The 19,388-nt window shown below is 43.7% G+C and overlaps 1 protein-coding gene across 8 annotated transcripts in view; it reads left to right on the forward strand.

The window, feature by feature from the left end:
• The window catches only part of LOC112812392 (uncharacterized), a 105,735-nt gene that overhangs the window by 74,258 nt on the left and 12,089 nt on the right, over positions 1-19,388 (forward strand). For 2 of the 8 annotated variants that reach the window (XM_073884843.1, XM_073884846.1), the window contains 2 exons: positions 3,134-3,348; positions 14,897-15,032. The exons of 3 other annotated variants lie outside the window; for them this stretch is intronic. The gene's annotated coding sequence lies outside the window, so the exon portion shown is untranslated. Of the gene's footprint in view, positions 1-3,133; positions 3,349-9,401; positions 11,069-14,896; positions 15,033-19,388 lie in introns of those variants that run through there. 3 more of the 8 variants (XM_073884850.1, XM_073884832.1, XM_073884863.1) reach the window with 3 other exon arrangements.

The raw sequence follows: 19,388 nt of genomic DNA on the forward strand, positions 1-19,388 counted from the left end.
AATGAGAGAGAGAGGAGGAGAGGAAGAAGGACAAGCAGACTCCACACTGAGTGAGGAGCTCATATGGGGCTCAATCTCATGACCCTGGGATCAGAACCTCAGCCAAAATCAAGAGTTGGGCACTTAACCAACTGAGCCACCCAGGTACCCCTGAAAAGTGTAAAGTGGTAAATTGGTTTCTCCCTCCATGTTCTCTAGAGAATGAAAGACTGGTTGTTGGTCCAAACAGGAGAGCTCTGTGTTGTAGGGGGTTCCATTTGTGGTATCTGTGTGTGCTTCTTTGAGAGGTACCCTAGGACCCTGAAGGGTGCTTAAAAACATGTTCAAACCTAAAGCTTTTATTACTAACTTCCAGTAACTCAATATATTTAACATTTACTGTTAGCTCTTTGTGCATGACAGGTGTGGTCCTTGGACTATGGATGTATCAAGATAAATAAGGCAGGGCTCTGGACCTGGAGGAGTTTAATTCCACTATTAGGGACAGATCATGGACCTAGAGAGCCCAATACAAAGTAGAGGGTGGGTCACGTGTAATGGGAGTGGGGGTTTTCAATAAATTACCACGCTGGTCTACTTTTCCACTTCCCAAACCACTACCTCATAGGATTCCCACCCTCTGTTTCAAGGGAGCTAACATGTATCCTGGGTAATGAGGATAGTGTTGAATAGTGGTTGAAACCAGGGATCTGGAGCCAGACTGCTGGGTTTGACATTCAGCTCTGTATGACTTTAAGCAGCTTATTTAATCTCTTTGTGCCACAGAGAGGTTTACACTGGAGATGCTGTAATAGTATCTGCCATAGAATGTTGTTGTAAAGGATAAGTAAGTATAAATGATATATAGACATGTATACACACACATGTGTGTGTATACATGTATTTCCACAGTAAGCTCTATGGGTTAGCTACTATCCTACTGCTGAATGAAAGGGGAGTCCACAGAAGGCGGTAGCGGCAGGGTTCAGCCAGTGTGGGGCCCACACGGCTGTGCTTCTACCCCCTCTGGTGGGGAATCCGTAGGCAGGGTAAGGCAGCTGAGGGTGGAGGGCCCTGCCCCAGCGCCCACAGATGGACAGTAATGGGGCTTCCTGCTTGGATAATGTGGAGCCTTGAATGGCAGTTAGTTACCCCCCAGGGGTGGCTTGGCTTTCACTCTGGGTTTGCTCCCCTGCCACTCCCTGGAGCCAGCCACACAGGTCACGGCTCCTGAGCAGCTCCTCCTTTCACCCTGGCCCCCCAGGTCATAATAGCTTGCCTCTGGGACAGGTTTCTTTCAAGGTCACACCTCATTCCACTCCCTCCTGTTGCTCTTCTCCTGGTCTCCCTGAGGGCAGAATGGGGTAGGATGGTGGGGTCTCCTCCCTTCTCCATTCTCCTGTGCAAATCCATTGTTGTGTATACGGCACGTCCCCTGCTTGTCTCAGGTCTTCTGTTGTTCTAGCAGTAAAATATGTTAAGTATTCATTCCCTCTACAGGAGAACTCTGAGTCTCCAGGCAACATGGGCCCAATGCATAGACGTAGGAAAAAGAAAAACAAAGTCCTATCCAGTTTATGAAGCCTCTACAGAGACTGCAGGAAAGGTGTGAACACAGGAAAAGGAGAGCAGAGGAGGGTGCCAGCAAGCAACCAGCACGCATCTGTTTGATGTCATTGCCATACAAGACACCATAGGGACATGCAGGGCGGGTTAAGTCTGCAAAGCCCAGGTGGCCACTGGTGTGTGGCCAGGGAGAGACCAACCTTTCCGGCATCTGACAGTGAGGAGAATGTTCACCAAGGGAAGGCTCAAGTGTTGGGGGAAGAATGTCAGCTTCCTAACTGTCACCTCTGCCATGAAGCCTTGCTAGCTTCAACCTGGAGGAATTCATTCATTCATTCATTCACTCACTCACTCACTCATTTATTCAGCAAGGGCTTTTGGTAAACCTTGCACTTTCACTATTTCAGGCCACCTAAGGTTATTATAATGGCTTATCCATTTCTCAGTATTGTCTGGCTAATTAGCCTCCCTCCCCTTCCTGTAACAGTGTGGGTCAAAGTGAATGTGGCTTTCCATCAGCATCTCAGTTTGGCAAAAGGCAAAGAATACGGAGTAGAATTTTGGCTCTGTCACTTACTGGCTACATGATCTTGAGCAAATTACTTAACCTTTCTGAGTTCAGTTTTCTAATTCACTAAATAAAGTAGACTGTACCTGTATTAGTCAGCTTGGGCTGTCAAACAATACCATATATGGGGGGCTTACACAACAGATACTAATTTTCACATAGTTCTTGAGGGTGGAAGTCCCATATCGAGGTAAGGCAAAGTTGGTTCCTGGTGAGCTCTCTCTTCTTGGCTATAGAGGGCTACCTTCTCTCTGTTCTCACATGGTGGAGAGAGAGACAGAGACAGAGACAGGAAGAGATAGAGAGACAGAGATCTTTCTCTTCTTATAAGGCCAGAGTCCTCTTGGGTTATTTAACCTTAACTACTTCTTAAAGACCCTGTCTCCAGATACAGTCATAGGGGGTTAGGGCTTTGGGTAGGGGACACAATTCAGTCCATAACAAATGGCATGGGGCCATTTCCCACAAGTACCTTCCTTGGTGGAGGAGGCAGGGCCAAAGGGAGTCCACCAGTCTAGTCCCAGCCCGCCCCACGGAGGAGCAAGTTCTGAGCTGAGTAATGCTCCTGTTAGTGGCACATTTCTTCTAGGGAGCCCCACTGTCCTTCCAAGCAGGAAGGGTGCTTCTTCCCTTCCTATCCCAAGGCTCTGAGGCCTCAGGGTAAATTAGCAGTTGCACAGATCCACCAGGGAAGGGCAGGGACTGACTTCTCCTACCTCTAGCTGCAGAGCTCCTTGCCAAAGCAAAGACAACTGGTTAGGCAATTCTTTCAGAATGAATGAGCCCTTAACCTAAATAACTCTGAAAGACCTCTCAAATGCCTCTTTTCGGAGTAGCAATGTCCTCCAACTTGGTGTTTCATACTCTAGAAACAGGGAAGGCCAGGGCTGGAGAAAAATCTGTTTTCTTCCCAGTGATGGAGATTTGCTTTATCAGGCACATTACTATTTTTAAAAGTGAAGTAAATCAACCTTCTTTTAAAACAATTGGGTTTATTTTACTTTCTATTGTTATATGCAGGGCTCTTTGCTACAAGCCACTCCGGAGAATGTGAGCAATGAAAGACACGTGCTCCTGGGTTGTCTTCTTGCTTTTGAAAAGCTTCCAATCTAGCTTGAAAGACAAAGCAGAGACATGGGAAAAGATTAATACAGCATGGGATGTAATAACATGAGGACAGCCATGAGCTGCCTTTCTGCACCTACTTCATATGGATCGTGGTGAAGTTCAAACGAGTAAGTGAAGGCCGGGGTGGTGGGGGGCCCAACAAATATTGGTTGAGTAGATGAATACACGCAAGCAGGCTTGCGGGCCAATGGGGGTGGGGCGCGGGGTCCACAGGAGCCAATGGAGTGGGGCACTGGGCCGAGGAGAGCAGCCCCCTTCCCACTCCCCCTTCCCCTGGCTGTGCGGGAGCTGTGGCTGTCAGTCACTTGAGGATCCCAGCTCTTTCCAGGTCTGCAAGCACTGGAATTACCCATCCATTTACAATGCTCACAGGCAACAGAGGAGCAGTTCATTTTTTTTTTCTTTTCCTTTCTACTTTTTGCCTTTCAATTGATAGAGCAGATGGAAATCTTGTTTCTCAATTACTCAGTGTCCCCATTTGATCTGAGTACATCTGGAAGGAGATTATTTGGATACATTTGCTTTTTAAAAATGAAAGTCAAAACAGACATGGAGTTGGGGGCAGGCTTTTTATCCTTTGTTTCTTCCCCTGCCTTCCCCATCAATACAGTTTCCCAAGAAAAACAAAGAAATAAACTTTCACAACATTAAGTCACAGCGGGGACTACTTCTGCTCCATTCCTCTCATCTCAAAATAAACTTAATTTATAAGGACTGGGGGGGGGGCTACAGTGATATTCTGCAATGCAAATAAAACACAGCGTGAATGCATACACAGGAAGAAAGTTTTGCTCTGTAAATATACCCAGGAAGTTCAGAGAGGCATAAAAAGTTGGGGCAGGCGCTAGAAATGATTACTTTGGAAATGAATTGCAGTTTTCCATTTTTAAGGGAACATATGTCGCTATGGTTTTTCTCTGCCAGGATTGACGAGAGGGTGGCCTTTTGCCAATGTTTTCACCCTGATTGATTTGGCTGGCTGTGTTGCATTGGAAATGCCCATGACAATGCTGTTCTTTGGCTATTTTCATTCCCACTGGCTTCTCTTCTTGCAGCCTGAGCAGCTCAGAGCTATGTCACCACCAACTGTAAATAACCATTTACCATTTATTTCCTCTGGCAATTAAAAAGTGTGCTAACCAAGCTATGACCGACCTGCCAATTGAAGCATGTCTCCCCTGCACTAGCCCCCCACCCCTGGCACCTCACTTTTCTGAAATTCCACTTACAAGCCTAGAAGCAAGGATGGAATGATAAATCTTTTCCTGACCTTTCTATGAAGTCAGAGGATGATATTTGGCCAAGGCAGGGATGTAGGACCAGCTCTCAATCAAATGGTGAGGGTAGAAAATGTCCTGGGCACTGCCTCCCTCCTTTCTCTGCAGTGGGACATGCTAGAACTCTCTGTGGACTCCCCATCTGCCATGGCCTTGTTCCTCCAGTCTGGAGGAAGAAGGCAGTCTGATGAAGGCCAAGGTGTTAGAGACCTAATGAACTGTCAATCTTAAGAATATTTAAATTTATTAAATTATGCCTATAAAGGGCGTGGCTTAACGGAAAGGCATGTTAATGGTGGGATTTTAGACACAGTAAATCTTGGACTGGGGGAGATATTTGGGGCCATGAAACACTTCTTGACACTTAAAAAGCAGACATTATTTACCTAATTTTCTTTTTTTATAAATATTTTATTTATTTATTTATTTGAGAGAGCAACAATGAGAGACGGAGAGAGAGCACATGAGAGGGGGGAGGGTCAGAGGGAGAAGCAGACTCCCCGCCGAGCAGGGAGCCCGATGCGGGACTCGATGCAGGACTCGATCCCGGGACTCCAGGATCATGACCTGAGCCGAAGGCAGTCGCTTAACCAGCTGAGCCACCCAGGCACCCCTTATTTTCTTAATTTTCTATCATCTGTGTATGTATGCATGTATGCATGTATCTATCTTTGATCCTGAGATTTTATTACTTATAACAACCAGATGACTATGCTCAGACATCTATGAGCTTGGGTCTCTCTTTGGGCCAGGTTAGGATGCTCCCAAGATGCTTTTCATACAACGCTCATGGAGTTCTGGCCTCTCATCCCTGTGGGTAAGGAAGGGTCAGGTCATGGGCAACGTTTGGAAAGAGACATTCATCTTTTGCAACCACTTTCTCTTTCCAACTTTTCCCTTCCTTAGGTGCTATTTGGGAACATTAAATGGCTCTTTTTTTTTCCTCATATTTGAGGCAAAATTAGGGTTACTGAGAGAAACTAATCATTAGATTATGAAAAGTTTTAGACAGAAGCCGAATCCCAAAAGTAAATGGGGGAGAAGCTTGTTATTGCACAGAATCAGCCAAAGAGAGACTGAATGGTTCAATTTAATTCTTTACAATGCTTTGAGTTGATTTTAAGGGCATTAAACACATTTTGATGAAGCTCAGTATTTAACCCAGAGTTCTTGCCCTAGTGGTTGAGGGATGGTCTCTTAGGCGGCATGATCAAGGGGGCTGGACTGTGGAGAGAAGAGCAAGGTTTTTCCAGGGGCCTTCTTCCTAGCAAATGTCATTAGATGATTTACCAGGGAGTCTGGTTGACAAGGAGATTGGACTGGCCACCTTGTTTTCTGTCTCTTTGGACCACCCCTGTAAAGAGAATGAAAATGTCATTCTTTCACCCCAACGTGGCATGCACTATATGTCTGGGACTGTTCCAAGTGCTTTCCCTTTTTTAACTCATTCAGGCATCCTAACAACTCAGTAATGTGGGTACTATTACTATCCTGACTTTATGAAGGGACTGAGGTACAGAGAAGTTCAGCGACTTGCCCAGAGTCACACATTTTATAAGCAGCACCCTAGGCCTTTGTGCCCAGGGTGTGGTTTGACTTTTGAGCCCACCCCTCTACCTCTCCTCTCATCCCTTCAGCCCTGATTTATGCTTCTCATCCATCTCTTATTCCACCCTGTCCTCTCTTATGGCTCGACCAACACTTGCCTTTTCTCCCGCCACATGAATTCCCTGGGATTCGGAATTGTGTCTTATGTTTGTATTTGCATTCCTTACAAGGTGTTGCTGGCACATAGTGGGTAAACATTACGTGTTTGTTAACTTTATTACAAGACCTTTAGAGTAGCTCCCTGGAAAAAGAGCATGTCACTGGCCCTGGGATTTCTTGCTCTAACTGTCCTCAGTCCCAGGGACTGGGCAGTGAGCTGGCCTAGGGCCTTCCCACTAGTGGAATCTGGAGAGGGGCCCCCACTTGGGCTGTGGACTGAAGTGGGCTTCTTGGGTTTCTTTCCTTTGTTCTGAATAATCCTAAAGTTGCCAGAATGCCTTAGGTGCAGATGAGATCAGAGAATCTGTGTGTTGAAAGAGAGCTCTGGAAAGTGCCTCCAGGTAAGTGACCATCTGACCTGCAGGACACAGGTTTGTTTTCTTCTGAAAGCTCTTTAGGATGGATGACAGGGCAATATTTCTCAGTCCTTCTTCACTGATATCTCCTTTTTATTCTTTCTTCTTGTGAGAGAATGTGAGCTCTCAGATACAGTTCAATATAGTGTGGAAGCATCAAATTAAAAATAACAGTAGAGCTCACACTTTGAAAGGAACAGCATGAGTAGATGTTCCCAGGCACCTAGGATGTGCTAATTTAACAGTTTTTCATTGATCTTGGCTCCAAAATGTGAAATAAAGTTATATAATTTTCCTTGTCAGAGAAAATTATCCTATAAAAGAAGAAAGAAATCCTATGAAATTTTGATAAATGATAGCTACTCCTTGGGACTAAACCCAAGGTGGGGCTTATCCACAAGTTCCCTTAAACAGGGCATTTAGTCATTAGTGAGCACTGTCTTTAAACATGTATGATACCACTTAATGGAGTCCTCTTGTAGGTATGTGGTATATCTCTGAGGCATATCTTACCAAAGGCATTTCTGTGGGTGTTGGGAAATCTATATTGTGGTGGTGGAGCATTTGAGGGTACTCAGAGCATGTGCACAAATATGAATGATCACCGTGGCTCATTACTGGAACCTACTGGAGGTCAGCAGCACAAGTATTATTGGCCTTATGTCTCATGGCAAGTAGATGGTAGGCCTGGGACTTGGGTCCGGGTCTTCTACCCTGAACTCTTCGCACTGCTCTGGGTAAGGTCCAAGTCCTTGGCTTTCTAATGATGTAATAAGGAAGGAGCCCAGAGACCCTAAGGAAATCTTGTCATCAACTTGTTCATTAATGTGGCTATCTCAATATCCTGTCCATTGAGAGTCAGCTTGCCTAGCAAATGGCTGCAGTACTGATTCTCTGTATTTTGGGAATTCTGCAATGTTGATTCAAGTGATTGGGGAGACAGAGTCACCATTCTGTTGAGAAAGTGACAACTTTTAGGTCTATCACTCTGACTGAATCACCCTAAGTGGCAAGTGGATCTTATTTCCTATTATCTTTAAAGGGCCAGGGGTGGCTGTCTTCCTGTAGGCTGCGGAAGGTCTGAGGATGTATGTGAACTTGGCAGATAGGATTGGTATTGGGGGATGTGGGGGAAGGGGGGAAGTGGTGTTGGGACATGAATATGTATTATCCAAACCCAAGACAGTCAACTTTTACTTAAAAGAAAAAAAAAAAGAGAGGCAGATATCATAACCATTGGCAAAGAATCTGGTTCAGTCTCAAAGGTATGTATCATTTATTGGGAAAAAAATTAGGACAGATGTTACCAGCCAAAGGCTTCATTCATCAAAGAATCTTAGTATAATCCTGGCGAAACTTCTGACTTCAAATTTAGCTGCATCATTGGAATAGGCCCATCAAGATGAGTATGCTGTAAGAGTATACCCTTAAGTAGATACATGAAATTACTTTATGGGCAGTCTTGTTTATTGGACATGTGGGGAAAATGTGCCAAACACAACCATCTCAGCTCTTGTGCAATGAGAAGCTGAGCTACTCTTTTTGGCCAGTCACTCTCCAGCATGTTCAAGTGCTTCTGGTTCCGTGAGCTAACATTTTGGGCCTTCTCTGTGCACCACACAGTGTCCTCAGCACTCTATGAGTCTGAAGGTATTTAATCTTCATAACATCCCTGTCAGAGAGGCCCTGTTGTCATCCCCATTGTGTAGGTGAAGATAATGAGTCATGGTGAAGTTAATTACCTTGCTCAAGGTGGCCCAGTTAGTAAGTGGGAGAGCCAACATTCAATCCCAGGTAGCCCAACACCATAGATCTTGTCAAGTACAAAGAAGAGGACAAGGGGTCACTGGAAGCCTAATTTTATGGCAGCTGTTGGATACCCACAGAGCCTCCTTCCCACTGGAGTTGTCTGATTGCAGGTGGGAATCACACAGCAGGTGAATCCAGGGTGGGGGTTTTATAACCCTAGGGCTGAGAGCTACAGAGTCAGAATGTGCCTTGTGTGTCTCTTTCCATGACAAAGACATTGTAGAGACATTGATGTTTGCATCACATCTGAAATCCCACAGTGCACGAGAGACACACAAATTAAAAGAGCTTCCTGACCCAATTTCTCAAAGGAGAGTGGAGTGCTGCTCTCCAAAGAAGGGCGGGAGCTGCTGCTAGGTGGGAAACAGCATGTGTCTGCTACAACATGCATCTAACTTGCCCAGCAGCAGCGTAGCAAGGCAGTAGCTACTCATGATATGGGCTAGGAGGTGGTCATGTTTGGCACCATTTAGATCTGCAATTGGTTCTGTCATGGGATCATCACTCCCTACTCAGATTTCAGCACTAAAATGTCAAACTGGCCTTTCCCCTTCCTCTTCCAACATTCATATCCTAAACTGGGCTCCCATTAACCTTTTTCATCTGCTTTCCCTATATCCAGTTCCCATACATTCTAATTTTTCCTTAGGAATATTCTAATAATTAGCTTTGGGAGCATAGATCCTATTATGTTACCCCAGCTAAAAAGCCTTTCAAACTTTCCTAATTTCTCTTGCATGCCTGTCAAGATTCTCTAAAATCTGACCCTCATCTAATTTTCTTCCCATGACTCCTCTTGACACATTAGGCGCCTCAGCTAAATGTTTAATTTATCTGCCTCCTTTTCTTTGCTCATACCATTTTCTCTATCTAGATTATTTCCCATCTTCCCCACAACAATCCCACTCATCTTCTGAAGATTACTCCAAATACTAATTCTCCATGATATCTTCACCACTCAGCTACATTTATCTATATGCTGTTGTCTTGTTCTCAACTCCTTTTTATGTGTGCATTATGTTTTCTATTGCTTAGGATACTTAGGATTGTAGAAAATAAAACTAACTTTAGTTAGCTTAAACAAAAAAAGAAGATTTATATATGGATGCAAGCAGTATCATAAGCCCATGGGCAGAGATGCAGTCGGTCAATATGGAGGTAACTAGAAACCAGGTTCACAGACTCTCTCCCTCTCTCTCTTGCCCTCATTTTTGTGTGTCTTTGTATGTCTGCCCCATTCTCTCTCTTCTTCTGTGGATTGATTTTCTCTCTTCTCTGTTCTGTAGGGTAGAAAATGCCTACCCTTTCAGCTATAGAGTCTGATATGATTTTTAGTTCAATCCTTAACTTCTAAGAGAGTAATATAATTAACCCATCTTGAGGAAGATGTCAGCCATAGGTCCAGTGAGCTATGCCTAATGAATGGCATTACCATACAAACATGGCTGTTAGGATCCATCCATCCTGTTAGGAATGGGGATGAGCTTCCAAAGAAGTGGGGCATCAGGCCATGGAACAGATACATAATTCCAAAAAGTTTATACTGTAGTCCCCACTAGTTTGTGATGACCTCAAGAATATAAAGTATATTCTCTCCTTCATTTGTTTCATTTTCTCCAAACTCTTATCTTCCCAGGGCTTAAAGATGGCTAGTCTTATAGTGGTACTCAGTAAAATAAGGCAATTTTGTTAATAACAATGCATATAGAAGAGTAACAAGTTGTTAGATGTCACTGTTTACTCTTGTCTCAGATTTTTGGTAAAGATTTCAGAGAACAAATCAACTGGTACCAAGTATTCACACTCACAGGGCAATGTGCTAGACCAGGCCACCTGGGCAGAGTACATACAGAGGCTATGTACAGAGGTCTGTCCTTATTAGCCCATCATCCACTTCCGACAGCTATGGGAGGGACAAATTGAAGAATTGAAAGAAGGGGTTTCTTTGGAGGGAGATGACAGGGTTCTGTGCATTTCTTCTATCAGTGTTCGTCAGTACTTTTCAAGCCAAATGATTTTAATGATCTTAAGCAAAATAAAGAGGAGTTTCAAGAAAACTATTCAGAAAGGCTGGCCCCATTCCTCGGAATTTGGAAGACCAGAGAATGATACCTGCATCTTGTTTAAAGTGACTAAAGGCAGGTGGATGGAGCTGTGGCTGGCTCACAGCCCTGGAACAGCGGAATCAGGAAAGAGATGACTGAAGGGCTGACAGTGGAACAAGGGAGCACATTGCCTCAGAGATGGGCCTCACAGGACGGGGAGGGCTTGGGTGCCTGCCCGGGAAGATCATCTGGATGGCTGACACAACCCTAACTGAGAGATAAATCTCTGGAGATGAAGTGGGAGGCAGAAGCAATCAGCCAGAGGAGAAGCACTGTCTGAGGCAACAAAACGGGAGTCAGAAGTGGAGAATCCCCAGAAGCCAGCAAAAGCACATCGGGAGAGGAAGAGTCTGCGTCAGACATCTGCAATGGCAGAGGATGCATTTCCAGACCTCAGCTGTGCCAATAGCTAGTGAGCGGAAGAGGATGTGGAGCAGAGAAGAGGGGCAGGGGAGCGAAGGTGACCAATGCTCCTCCTCCGCTGCAGGCGTCCAAGGCCGAGGCAGGTGCCAGGTAGGGAGCAGGAGGTTAAATTAAATAACAGTTTGGATATTATATTGCCCTATGTTAAAGTTGTATGATTATAAGCTTGGACTGGGTTGATGTTCTGCTATTACCAGTTTTCACTGGACATTTTCATATCTAAAAATGGCCAAAGCAGAGGGACTGTGCCCCAAATTTTATCAAAAGAGGTAGTGAGGAATGACGGTGTTAATCAAACTTACGGAAAGATGAAAAAAATAAAACTGTTTTTTTTTTTTTTTTGCTGGCTTCCCATTAAATCCAGCCCATTCAATAAGACATTTCTGAAGTTCAAAAGGAGATCTCTGAAGGCAGGGGTGGGCAGAGGAAGTATCATGGAATAGGAAAGTCTTTTTTTTTTTTTAAGATTTTATTTATTTGACAGAGAGAGAGACACAGCAAGAGAGGGAACACAAGCAGGGGGAGTGGGAGAGGGAGAAGCAGGCTCCCCGCCGAGCAGGGAGCCCTATGCAGGGCTCGATCCCAGGACCCTGGGATCATGACCTGAGCTGAAGGCAGACACTTAATGACTGAGCCACCCAAGTGCCCTGGAATAGGAAAGTCTTGAGCTGTGTCTTAAAAGAATGGGCTGGGTACAGATAGATGTCTGACCTTGTTTTCCCTGATGAAACATTTATTACAAAAACTCATTTTCTGTGCTCCTTGGCTCTTGGAACCTCTGAAGATTCTACCACCACTCCAACTGAGTTGGCGAAAATGGACTGCAAATTTTATGCTATTTACTGGCCACTGGACAGAGAGCTTAGCTTGACAGAAAGAGCAATACCAGTCAAAATGTCACTTGAAAGGCTTCCTGCATTCTGAAGTATCTTCTTAAAAGGCAGAATTTGGGTAAACTTTGGAGATAGGTCAACATCCAAGGCAACATCTCTCTATTAAATGACTTGCTGTTGATTTAAACAGCTATATTATTTGGATTCAGATACCCCAAATTTGGTCAGTATAATACATACATCACTGAAGGAGACTGATGGATGATAGAACATAAGAACATATTTCTTCCAAGGAGTTTTCACATCTGATCTCATTAGGTCTGTGTGAGGAAAAGAAGGGTGGGGATCGCTTTTCTCATTTTATGAGGGAATTGTGTGACTTTTCATGCTGACACTATAATATGTCATAACCTACTAGGATGAATTTCATTATACTAGAAGTTCTTTCTCTACGAAGAGGTATCTGAACTCTACCTGTACCAGGCTGAAGTGCTCCAGGGGCTGGAGTAGCCCAGCTCTTATCTATTTCCATCACAACATGTGGTGGACTGCAAAAATGGCCACAGATCATTCCCCTCCTTCCTCTATCCCAGTCCTTTGATAGTGCCACCCTACCCTGACTCTGGCCTTGAGACCACCTTGGGCTCATGATACTTAAGCAATGCAACGCATGCAGAGGTTTAAAGAGCACTTTTTCTCTTGCTGTGCTTGGAACCCTGAGACCATGAGATGAATGAGCACATGTAAGCTGTTACGGGATGAATTGTGTCCCTCTACCCAACTTCATCTGTTGAAGTCCTAACCTCCAATGCCTCAGAATGGGATTAGATTTGGAGATAGAGTCTTTAAAGTAGTAATTAAAGTTAAATAAGATGACTAGCGTGGGCTCTAGTCTAGAGGGACTGGGGTCCTTATAAGAAGAGTAGATTAGGATATGGACACACACAGAGGGGAGACCACGGGAAGACAGGGACAAGATGGCCATCTATCAGCCAAGGACAGAGGCCCTCAGAAGACACCAAACCTGCTGCCACCTTGAGCTTGGATTTTTAGCCTCCAGAATTGGGAATGAATAAATAAACGTCTGTTGCTTAAGCCCCCCAGTCTCTGGTATTTTGTTACGGCAGCCCTAGCAAAATAATCCACAGGCTTAGTGGAGAGTGAGAGGCCATGTGGAGGAGAACTGAGGTGTACGCCAGTCAAAAGCCAGCTAACACTCAGACACATGAGTGAGGCTCTTGTGGGTTTGCCAGCTGCCCATAGGTGGACCAGAAAGCTGGGCAGAGATAAACTACGAGGGTTGGCAAGAGAAGACAGGAGTCCCATACGCCTTTCATTCATAGAGAGGATTCCTGGGCTCATGATGAGTTTGTGTTCCAGGATAGGAACATAACACCCTGTTGTGTCCCCTTTCCATAGGTAACAGGGATAGTCCCTTTGTCAGTGGAGGGAAAAATAGTCTATTTGGGCACTGGTCAGTCTGGAAATAGGAGTCAGCTTTTCTTTTAGGAGGTCTTCTAGAAAGCCAGCTGCCAAGGATCAGGTACTCTCAAGGCTGGGGCACTGCTGTGGAAAGTGAATCTTAGTGCAGGCTCTCCCACTGGGAGAGGGGGAGCCCCTGGACTACACTGGCTCCTTGTTTGGGAAACCAAGAGTAAACTCTGAGGATAGTTTTTGGATAGCCTCTTCATACCACACTGATTATTTGTGGAAACCCAAGCAAAACCAAAGAGAAAGAAGAAGCAGCCTATGTGTTAAATTCTTACTGGATTGTCCGTTGTGAAAAGGCAAATTTTTGTTTTCCTGGTTAACTGATAGAAGAACCAAAGGTACTATGGTGGAACTCTGCCATCCCTCATACATAAAGGCCATTGGTTTTTTCCACTTAGAGGGAAGATCTGCCCTGAGCCATTCACTGATTCTCACTACGTTTCTCTATTGTTCAAGAGAGCACTATTTCTAAAATGGCTGGTTGGATTTAGGGGTGCTGTCAACGGTTGGAGAATATAGGGAAGTGAAACTGACTTACATGGAGGTGTAAGTTCACCTTGATCTTCCTGCTCTCTCTCAACAAATCGAGCTAACTCACCTTTGTAGTACGTTCCCAGTGTCCTATCTTTAATATGGACCATGAGGTCTGAAGTTCATTCTTTAATTTGCCCTTTCACTTTTAGCCTCAGAAATTGGTGTCCATAAAAATTACTCTCTTGAATGATTTCTGCTTAAAATCAGCACAACAGAAAAAAAATTGAATATTCTTTCAAAAGAGCTTCCTCCTTCCTTCCTTCCTTCCTACCTTCCTTCCTTCCTTCCTTCCTTCCTTCCTTCCTTCCTTCCTTCCTCCCTTCCTTTTTTCTTTTCCTCCTCCTGTATAATTTAAAGCATCATAGGATCAATAGGTAATTCTGACACTTCAGGAGCAGTTCTTCATATCGGGTTCATTCTGATATCTGCTGAAAACTACCAACATTTCAATTTCAGTGGGAGTCCTTTGAAACCTGCTTAAAGATAATGTGTCTGAAGCCTTTGATTTGGAAAAATGGAAAGAGGAAAGAGAAGTGACTAGATTTTCAGAAGTTTTTGAGATCAAAGGATTTGGTTAATCCTTTATGTGGTTTGCTATAACTTTATAAGTCAGGTGTGTAAGGTTAGTCTCCAGAATTTTTTCCTACTGATACTCTGCCACCGCGTACTTGGCGTTTTCTGGGTTATAGTCTCAGAAGCCCATAGGTTCTCTTGGGTTGGGTTAAATTCAGTGGTTCTCACTTGGGCTGCACATTAGAATCACTGTGGAGCTTTACAATTTATGGATGCCCACAGTGCATCCTCAGAGTAATGAAACCGTATTTTGCAGGGGTTGGACCTGGGAATCAGCAATTTTAAAGCTCTCCAGGGTATGATGTGCAGTCAGGATTGAGAACCCTTGAGATAAGTGAAGCAAAGAAAATAGGAAAAGCATCCCCACCTAATTATTCTTTTAAGAATAGCTGAACACATTAAAATAAGCTGTGAAAATATTAATATAAACATTGCCTTTAAATAGAATGTATGGTTTATTTTTTTTAAGATTTATTTATTTTTTTAGTCGAGAGAGAGAGCATGAGGGGAGTGGGGTCAGAAGGAGAAGCAGACTCCCGGCTGAGCAGGGACCCTGCCCCCACCCCAAGGCGGGGTTCGAGCCCAAGACCCTGAGATCATGACCTGAGCCGACACTTAACCAGGTGAGCCAACCACGGTGCTCCTAGAATGTATAGTTTAAATTAGATTGTAAAATTTAAAGAAATATAAAGACCTATGTGTAATTAGGTTCCATTTTAACAGAATAACTTACGGTTTCCAATCATTGCTTGATCTTTTCTTCTGTAAAATTTTATGATTTTTCACCCTGGTTTTCTCCGGCTTGAACAGGTATTACTCACTTAGAATCTTTCTGCTTACAGCCCAAACCTTCCTTCTCTGTGAATGTGCACTGATATTTAAGATCTCCCAATGAGCTGGTGTCTGCAGGGCTTTTTCCTCTGCCACAGGGTCAATTAACCCTCTTCGTGGAGGTGTGAACTGAAGCATTGTTGCTGGAGGTGTGGTTTGTGGACCACCAGCAGCAGCCCACCTGGGAGCTTATTACAAATGCACAGATTTAGACCCTACTCTAGATCCGACTGAATCAGTCTGCAATTTAACAAGATTCTATGTAATTCAGCGGCACGCTAAGTTTGAGAAGTACTGAACTAGACTTACTCTTTGTGCACATGCCTTTATGCCTGGCTTTCCCCTGTCCTTCCCTTGTAGGCATAGAAAGAGAAAGGTTTCTATCAAAAACGTACAAGTGCATGTATGATTCACACTTTTCTAGTGAGAATAGATTTTTAGAGCTCTGTGGTTACTTTGCTTCATGCTAATTACTTGCTCTTAAAAGTAGAAGTCATATTTCCAGGTGAACTACAGCTTCGGTTTTACTAGTGACAACAAGAATTAAGCAGTGACCTGATTGATAAAGGTTGTTTTACTGAGGATTAGGGGATGTGTTCTGGGCATGCTGCTTTGAGGACAAGTGCCTTGGCTCCAGAGTCGAAGCTGTGTCTCCTCACATGCTGTCCTTTGCTTGCCAGCATGGGGTGCGGTTGTGTCACCTGTAAACCTGAATTTCCTTGCTTAGTAAACTGGATGAGGACCTGCCATCCCTTTTGTCTTGGCACGTTTCCTCTTTACCTTCCCTAGCTCACACGTTCGCTTATGTGCTTCGGGTATTTGGTCGATCTGTCAGTGTTGGACAGAGATGTAAGGAATGTCCAGGGTTTGGTCCTTGGATGTCTTTTCTCATTTACATTCACTCTCCCTCCAACTCCTCATGGCTTTCCTATTCATACGCAGATGGATTCTAGATTTATGTCTCTATTTTGGGCCTCTTGTAGAAGTCTAGACTCTCAAATCCCACTGTTTCTTGTCTAAATAGTGTCTCAATGTCACAAGTCTGAAATTGAATTGTAATCTTCTTTGCAAACCTGCAACTCTGTTCCTCCAGTCACTCAGTCCAAAACAGAGGAGTCAGCCATGACTTTTCTCTTTCCCTTCACCCACTCCCAATTCATCAGTAAGTTCTGAAGGCTCTTTCTTCAAAACATACCCAGAGTCTCACCACTTCTCACAGGCCCCCCCATGCCCCGCCCCCTTCACTACTGCCCCAGACAAGCCATCTTCTGTCACCTGGATTGTGCTATCCCCATCCTGCCTCTGCCTTTGTCCTTCTCCATTCTATTCAGGACAAAGCAAGCTCTCTGCTCCAAACTTTCCAGAGCCCGTATCTCGGTAAAAGCCAAAGTCAAGGTCTCAGATAACTTTCTGAACTTATCTCCAACTACTGTCTCCCTGGCTAACTGTGGCAAGCTGAGGTCTCTGGAAGTAGATGCTGGAGACAGAATTGGTGGGGCTGGATATTTATTAGGGTTTAACACCCAGAGAAAGAAGTGGGATGAAACAGGATGGGCCAAAGAGAGAGAAGTCAAAGTGAAGTAGCCCAGCAAGGCTGCAGGCTGCCTACAAGGCACTTGGGGGCACATGTGGCCTGCCCCAGTTGACTCTTATAAGGCCCTGAAGCCTGCACCTCTATACCTGCCTCATCAAGTATTTGCTGAGTGCTGCTCTGAGAAGGGTGTGACCTGGTGGAAGGTGACTCTGCAGCTGAGGCACAGGCAGAGGCTGTCTCCTGACCCCTTGGGTAGTGCTTGTCCATGTCCACTGAACTCTTCTCCAGCCACACTGCCTTCTTTAAACAAATCCAGCCCACTCTGCCTCAGGGCCTTTGCACTTGCAGGAAAACAGTTTCACCAGAGCTTTTTCATATGTCTTGCTCCTTCATCTCTTTCAGGCTTCTGCTTAAATGTCACTTTGTGAATGAGGTCTGTTTCCCATGATCATCCTATTAAAAGTAAGAAACTTATACCCTTTAATTTTCTCCACAGAATTTATTGTCATTTGATAGACATACTATATATTTAATCCCTGACTTGTTATTGTCTATATCTCCACATAAAACGTAAGCCCCAAGAAAGCCCTATCACATTGTAGGCGCTCAATAAATATTTGCTTATTGAATGAATAATGAAGGAAACTTTTGTTTATATGGGTTTGAATTGTAATATATATCCTTGTATTGATGGAGTATAAGAATAACTTTAATCCCATGACATCAGTAAAATCTTTTGGAACCACATTTATTAAAAAAGCTTTCTGGTATTGATTCCACGAATTTGGGTATGATCAACATTAGAATTGGTGATATTTTGAGATGTTTAAATTTCTCCCTAAAAAATAACAAGTGTCAGATAATGAATACTGTAGAATTGTAAGTTTTAAAGACATTAATGTTTAAAATGTTAAAGAAAATACGTGTTGTAGAAGTACTTACATCTCCACTATAATAGATTAATTTAAAATCATTCTCTTTTATTAACAAAAGCAAATTCTCCATCTTTACTTGGCAAATGATCCAGGAAACACTCATGGATATCATTGATGTTACTGTCATGACTGGAAAGAAATAAAAATGTACCTCAAATTCTTTATATTTTTCCTTAATCCAGACAAATCTTCCCATAATTAGTTCTTTTGTATCTTTGCTGTTTTACTAAGTATTTCATGGGGGAAAGGGTGACCCCAGCCTGCAGAGTTAGGAATGAGCTGAGGCCCATCTGGTTTGATGTTGTATGCTCTTTGTTAATATCATTGCTGGTTTTTGATTGTTTGGTTGGGTTTTTTTGGTTACATTTGTTCCAAATTGGGAAAATTATCAGCAGCTTTATTTTTTATTTATTTTTTAAATATTTAATTTATTTATTTGAGAGAGAGAGCTAGCAAGGGGAGGAAGGGACGCAGGGAGAGGGAGAATCTCAAGCAGACTCCCCACTGAGCACGGAACCTGAGCTGGGGCTCAATTTCATGACTCTGAGATCATGACCTGAGCCAAAATCAAGATGCAGAGGCTTAACCAACTGTGCCACCCAAGCGCCCCAATCATCGTGCCTCTGATTCCCCACTCTTCCTGCTTCCTGCTCCTCCCCAGATCATCTACATTCCTCTGTCCTGCTTTCTCCTTAAATGACCCAAACATTTCCTTATATAACTTGAGTCACTCTCCCAAGGTGGGAAAAAAAATTCAAATCCAAATGTTTGAAAACCGCTCAATGGTTACCTCTAGTTGATTGCCAAGGTGATTCAGCAAGTTCTCTTTCCTTTTCTATCTCTTCATTGGTAATCTTGCTGTCTCTAGAATGACCTTTTCTATAAACTTCACTAAGAAGATCTCTTAAAGGTTAAGATCTCTTAACCCTTTTGGGCCAATGCAAACTACATATCATAATGGAAAAGAAAATAACAAAGTTGTAACAATTTTGACATCACTGAATCATTGACAAGTGAGTTTTGTGCAGAATTTTCCTGCTGATGAAGCCACCTTTTCTGACATCCCATTAGATGGGTAGAGAGGAGCTGGTCATAAGCTAACTCCAAATATTTTCTTCTGGCTTCTTCACCTTCAAATGATTCCTTCCTTCCCTTCTTTAAACACGTTCAAATATTTTTGAACTGTTCCTGTTCAGGAAATGCAATCTTTTGAATTCCTACCAAGCTGAAGGTTTTGTTTTGAAAGAGGCTATGCTGGTTTGTCCTTATTTTCTTTAGTTCATGTTGTATAGATAGAGTTTCCACCACAGAAGTATTAACTGTAACACCATCATGTACATATTTCATCTACACAGAGAGTCCTGGTCCAGGATGGGACTCTTGCAACAGAATCTTTGCTTTGCTTGTTGTCATTTTCTTCCACTTACCGAGTGAGAAAAATATGCTTTCTGAATGATTCAAATTAAAACCTTAATGCTGGGGTGCCTGGGCTGCTTAGTCAGTCAAGCAGCTGCCTTCGGCTCGGGTCATGATCCTGGGGTCCTGGGATCAAGCCCCACGTCCAGCTCCCTGCTCGGGGGAGAGCCTGCTTCTCCCTCTCCCTCTGCCTGCCACTCTGCCTACTTGTGCTCTCTCTCTGTCTGTCAAATAAATAGATAAAATCTTAAAAAAAAACAACA

This window comes from Callorhinus ursinus, unplaced genomic scaffold (assembly GCF_003265705.2).
Source record: "Callorhinus ursinus isolate GAN/ISIS: 27379988/994484 unplaced genomic scaffold, GSC_fseal_2.0 scaffold2, whole genome shotgun sequence".
Taxonomy (NCBI): Eukaryota; Metazoa; Chordata; class Mammalia; order Carnivora; family Otariidae; genus Callorhinus; species Callorhinus ursinus.